This window comes from Echinops telfairi, unplaced genomic scaffold, assembly GCF_000313985.2.
Source record: "Echinops telfairi isolate 266 unplaced genomic scaffold, ASM31398v2 ScPeMD7_7457;HRSCAF=8495, whole genome shotgun sequence".
Taxonomy (NCBI): domain Eukaryota; kingdom Metazoa; phylum Chordata; class Mammalia; order Afrosoricida; family Tenrecidae; genus Echinops; species Echinops telfairi.
In genome coordinates, this window is record NW_022111357.1 from 12,652,173 (window position 1) to 12,658,026 (window position 5,854).

Here is a 5,854-nt window from a genome sequence, read left to right on the forward strand (position 1 = left end):
GATGCTGAGTCTGAAATGCTAAGACATTTTCCCACCATCAAGGTCCATAATTTCTTTTTATAGAACTGATTATTGATTTCTGTACTGGAACTTGATTCTCAAGTTCCTTCTTTAAATGAGGAAGTGGAAAAGTGGGACTAGCCAAGGGAGTAACTGAGACTTTATTTTTAAGCTGTGGGCAAAACACACACACAAAAAATTTTCCCACTTTTAGCTTTTGGATTTGTGTAGGATTTAATGGCGCTTTTTTTTTTCCCCCTGAGTGACTTCCTAGGACTGTGGTCAATTGTGCTAGGTGGAGTCAATTTTAATTTGCCTCCACTATAGAGATAGAGGCAATAGCCCCAATAGGCAGCACTGAAGGTGATGCTGCTGTTTCTATAGGGCTCTGATGATTTGGGAATAGGATAAGAAAGACCAGTTTGAGGCCATTTGGCTAGGAGTGTTTATTTAGTAAAGTTGAATTGCCTTTAGTTTATCAGACTTCAGCTACTTTTCTCAAAAGATCAGAATGCAATACGTATGATAGTATTTTACAGAGGAATTTTTCTTATTTTTCTATCTTGATGTTTGAGAAGGGTTTACTGTCTTATTGTTTAATTAATCTCTTGCGTATTAAGTTAGGCTTTTATGAATTCTTCTTCTTGGGGTCATGTTTTTTTTTACACAAAATTTCTAACCAGTCGATGGATAAATCTCTTTGGGCTCCTCCTCAGTGTATCTTGAAACTGACCTTTTCTTATTCCCTTTACTTACTGTTAGTGCCCTGGTCCAGTCTGCCATTATATTCTGGATTATAGCAACAGGGTGTCCCTCAGCCCACTCTTCAACTGTCCACAAAGCAGCTGAGTGATCTTTTAAAAATGTAAGCTGTCTCTCATGCTTAAAGTCCTCCAATGGCTTCTCATCTTTATTAAAATAAAACCCAAAGGCTGAATAGTGGCCTTCATGAGAGGTTTCAGATAGTTCATGGAAAAATGAAATGGAGATCATGGAGTTTTTCCATAAATTCAAAACAAAAACTACTTTATTGTGAATTGATAGGTGTACAGATCAGCTTTCCATTCAACAAATGTATGCACATTTCATTTCATGCCATTGGTTGCTCCTACAATGTGACATTACTTATCCCACTTCCTCATTTGTTTCCTGTTTCCATTTTTCCTCCTAACCCTTCTGAACTTGTCATTGAGTACATGCCCCCTTTTTGCTTTCATTGTTGGTTATTCTAAGGTGTGCATACCTCACTAGTTTTACTGTTACTTTATTTCACTGAAAATGGAGCCATGGGAGTACCATATATACTCGAGTATAAGCCGAGTTTTCCAGCACATTTTTAATGCAGCTTTTGTGGTAAAATTAGGTGCTCTGGCCGATATTCGGGTGGGCTTATGCTCGAGTATACAGTAAGTTCCTTTCCACATTTGAAGGGTGACTAAGGGCTGTAGTCTTGAGGGTTCTACCAGTCTCTATCTGACTGGTAAGCCTGGTCTTTTAAAAATCTTATGGTTTTGAGATTTGTTGTACCTTTTTCTCCCATCCTATTCAGAACCTTCTAAAATGTGACCCCTTTCAGAACAGTTGGTAGTGGTAGCCAGGCACCATCTAGTTCTTTTGGTCTCAGGGTGGTGGAGACAGATGGTCATGTAGTCCATTAGTCTATTGGACTAATCGTTTCCACGCATTTTTTAAAATCATGACTCTTTTTTTCCAGATGGGGAAAGACCAGTGCTTGCACCTTAGATGGCTGCTCACGAGCTTTTAAGACTCTAGTTGGTACTCATCCAAAGTAGGATATAGAACATTGTCTTTGTAGACGGTTATGCCATTTGACCCTGGTGTCCCCTGAGAGTATGGTCCTGAGTCCCCAGGCGCACCGATTCATTGTCTTATTGTCATAATTTCCCCCCTTCTATGCAGTTGAACATATTTTCAGCAAAGATGAAACTCAAGTACAAATATCTTCTGTCAGACTTAATCTTGGGTATACTCCCATCCACACCCATTTAGCCTACATGCCTGTCCATGCCTCTTCGTAGATCATAGTTATTGTAGGGTAGTGTAAATAACAGTATTTGTCTTTGTTGGCTTTAAATTTGTACTCCTCCCAGTATCTTCCCCTGCCTCCACAATTTTCCCCCCAGATTGGTTGAAGCCTCTCATATTTTTCTGCTCTCTTACTCATTTCTTCACCCTCAGTGCTCCAGTAGCACTGGCCTTTCTTGCTGTTCCGAGAACACTAGCATGTCCTTACCTCGTAACCTTTGCTAGAGCTAATCCTTCTGCCTGGAATCTTCTCTCAACTACCTACTTGGCTCACCCCTTCAAGTCTTACATAAATGTCACTCCCCCCCCCCCCCAGTAGTCCTTTTCTGATCCCCTATATAAAATTGGAGCTCCCACCTCCCTTTTGCCACTGTAGAGTCCCCTACTTTGCATTTTTCTCCATAGCAGAAGCATACTCTATTTATTTTTAACATGTATTAAAATGTGAGATTCATGATGACAGGAAACTGGTTTTGTTTTTTTGTTTTTGGTTCCCTGCTCTTGCTGCATCTATAAGAATGTATGATACCCCCGCTGCCCCCAGCCCCCCCCAAAAAGAGTGTATGACTCATAGTAAATGTCCAAACAAATGCTGGTTGCATTAAAAAATTCTTGACTAGCCAGATTGTAAACAACAAGTCCAGCTCCCCGTGAAGATAAGTTCTTAACGGTTGATAACCAAACCCACTGCCATGGAGTTTAAACTCTGTATAGGGTTTCTTAGAATATGAATCATTTTCGGAACAGATAGCCTTCTCTTTCTGCCTTAGAGCAGCTGGTGGGTTTGAACTGCTGATCCCTTGGCTAGTAGCCCAACCCTTAACCCACAGTGCCTGCAGGACTCAGTTGTTAGATTAGATAATTTATACTTAATTAAGGGGAAGTACATTTGTTTCAGGGGGAAAAAGTGGTTGTAAAATTTTAGTCTTATACAAAAATCAAACCATATTCACTGCTATGGAGCTCTTTAAGAAGTTTGTGGGAAAATGTTAATATCTTTTAATTTCATTTGTCTATGAACTCTTTGAAGCAAGTTCCATCAGGGAAAAATGATCTTTTTTTTTTGTGCCATAGAAAAGAAATTATTTTGAGGTCAGAGCTAGTATCAAATATTAAATAAAACGAAGTGGACCTCCTCCTGTTATTGAAGTGTGATGCAGCATGTTTATAGGGATGCTGCCTCACATACCGTATAGTATACTCATGTTTAAGCCGAGTTTTTCCAGCACATTTTTAATGCAGTTTTGGGGAAAAATTAGGTGCCTCAGATGATGTTTGGGCCGGCTTTTACTCGATTATATACAGTAAATGGAGTTGCTTGGTGGGTCAGGTTTTTAGGAAGGTTGGAAAGACTTCAAAGATGAACCAACAGGGAAGATTATAACCTTTGGAGAATAAAGAAACACAGCTTTCAGAAGTGTTTAGACTTGGAGGATGTATCGAAACAGTAGCTTCACATTTTGATATTCTTGTTTAACGAGGGTTTTATGATTTTGTAGGAAAACTTTTTTGGCTTAACCTCACAGTATTTTCCTTTCATGCTGCCTGATTATAGAAACTAAGTGAATTCAAATTTGTCAGAATGCCTGTAGAATTTCTGATAAGAAAAGTAACAGTAAATGTATGCTTGCTTTCACTGTAGACTTTTATTTTACTTCCTTAGATTAAGAATTTTCTCTGTGTTTATATCACAATGTGGCTTTAATTTGGAAATAGATGGTTTCTTTGCGAAAAGCTGAACTGGAGCAGATTGGCAGGATTCTTAAAAGGATGCCAAGGCATATTGCGTGCTATTAAATGGGGCTACTTTGATAATATAGCTGCCTCACATTCTTGAATTCTCTGTGTTTATATTTGAATTTAGAATTACAGTTGCATTATAGCACATGCTTTACTTATTTAGTGGCCATAACATGAAAAAAACAAAAGCTCTCTTTCTGGAATAGTTTAGGTATGAGCCTGCCCAGGACTGAGGGACTCGTCTTGAGCCTCTACGTGAGAAAACCCTTCTGTTGAGAAAGCATTGAAATTATAAATGACAGCAGGATTTCTTATCACTCCTTTTCAGATAATTTAATATCTGTACATGGAAAACAAAAACAGAAAACATGAGAGCAGTTCAAAAGGTATGTTAGGATGAAGTAAATCATGCTCATGACCTGCAGCCCACCAGCTCATCCATCCCCAGCCACTGTTAGTAGTAGCAGTCTTTGAATCTCCCAGAGTCCATGGAAATGATAACCACATAGAGCATTCACAACTATTCTGCCAAAATGTACATACTGTTAGGCACCTTGCTTTTCTCTTAGGCTATCAGTTCATATTTAAAATTTTCTTTTAACTTGCATAGTTTTACTGTTTTTTAAACTCTGCAGTTTTTTCATTTAACAAATGTGCCATAATTAAGTGATAAAGTGATGGACTTTTTGTTGTTTTGTGCATTTTAATTAATTAATTTTTAATTAAATACTTTTATTGGGGGCTCATATCTCATCACAATCCATACAATCATCCATTGTGTCAAGCACATTTGTACATATGCTGCCATCATCATTTTCAAAGCATTTTCTTTCTGCTTGAGCCCTTTATGTCAGCTCCTCATTTTTTCCCCTCCCTCTCACCTGCCCTCCCTCAATAGCCATTGATAAACTATAGATTATTATTTTCATATCTTAAATTGTCCTCTGTTGCCCTTCACCCACTTTTCTGTTGTTTATCCCCCCTGGGAGGGGGTTATATGTTGATCCTTGTGATTGATTCCCCCTTTCTCCCGCCACCTTCCCCATATTCTCCTGGTAATCTTTATTCTCATTGTTGGCCCTGAGGGATTTATCTGTCCTGGATTCCCTGTATTTTGGGCTTTTATCTGTAGCAGTGTGCATGGTCTGGTCTAATCTGATTTGTCAGATAGAATTGAGGTCATAATAGTAGGGAGATTGAAGCATTAGGGAACTAGAGGAAAGTTGTGTGTTTCATTGGTGCTATACTACACCTTGACTGGCCTATCTCTTTCTTGTGACCCTTCTGTGAGGGGATATCCAATTGTCTATAGATGGGCTTTGGGTCTTCACTCCACGTGCCCTCCTCCCCACCCTACCCCCAATTCACATTGGGTATGGTTTTGTTCTGGGTCTTAGATGCTTGATACCTGATCTCATTGACACCTCATGATCACACATGCTGGTGTGCTTCTTATTTTTGTGTGTGATTGTTTGAAGTGAACTAGTTTGTCACAGACTCCAAGTCCATTTCAGTGTCACTTTCCTCCTTTTGTCTTTAAGCCGCTCAGACCACCATTTAGGTTTGAGGGCTAAGGAATCTGGAGGTGGTGTGCTTCTTCCATGTGGGCTTCGTTGCTTCTCAGCTAATGGCAGCTTGTTTATCTTCAAGATTTTAAGATTACAGGTGCTATATCTTTTGATGCTGGGCATCATCAGCTTTCTTCACCACATTTGCTATGCACCCGTTTTGTCTTCAGCGATCCTGTCGGGAAGGTGAGCATCAGAGAATGCCAGATTATTAGAACAAAGTGTTCTTGTGTTGAGGGAGTACTTGAGTTAAGGCCCAGTGTGCATCTGCAACCGTAATTCTTAACATATATGCCCCTCTTGTATATATAAATATATTTGCATGTGTACATGCCTGTATTTAGACCTCTATAAATGTCCTTTGCCGTATGGTTCTTTGCTCTATTTCCTTTTGTCCCACCATCATGTTCAGCCTTCATTTGGGTTTAGTAATTCCTCGCTGCTGCATTGCCCTTGATTAAGCCTTACTAGGCATCCTACGTCTCTCCATGGTTTTAGTT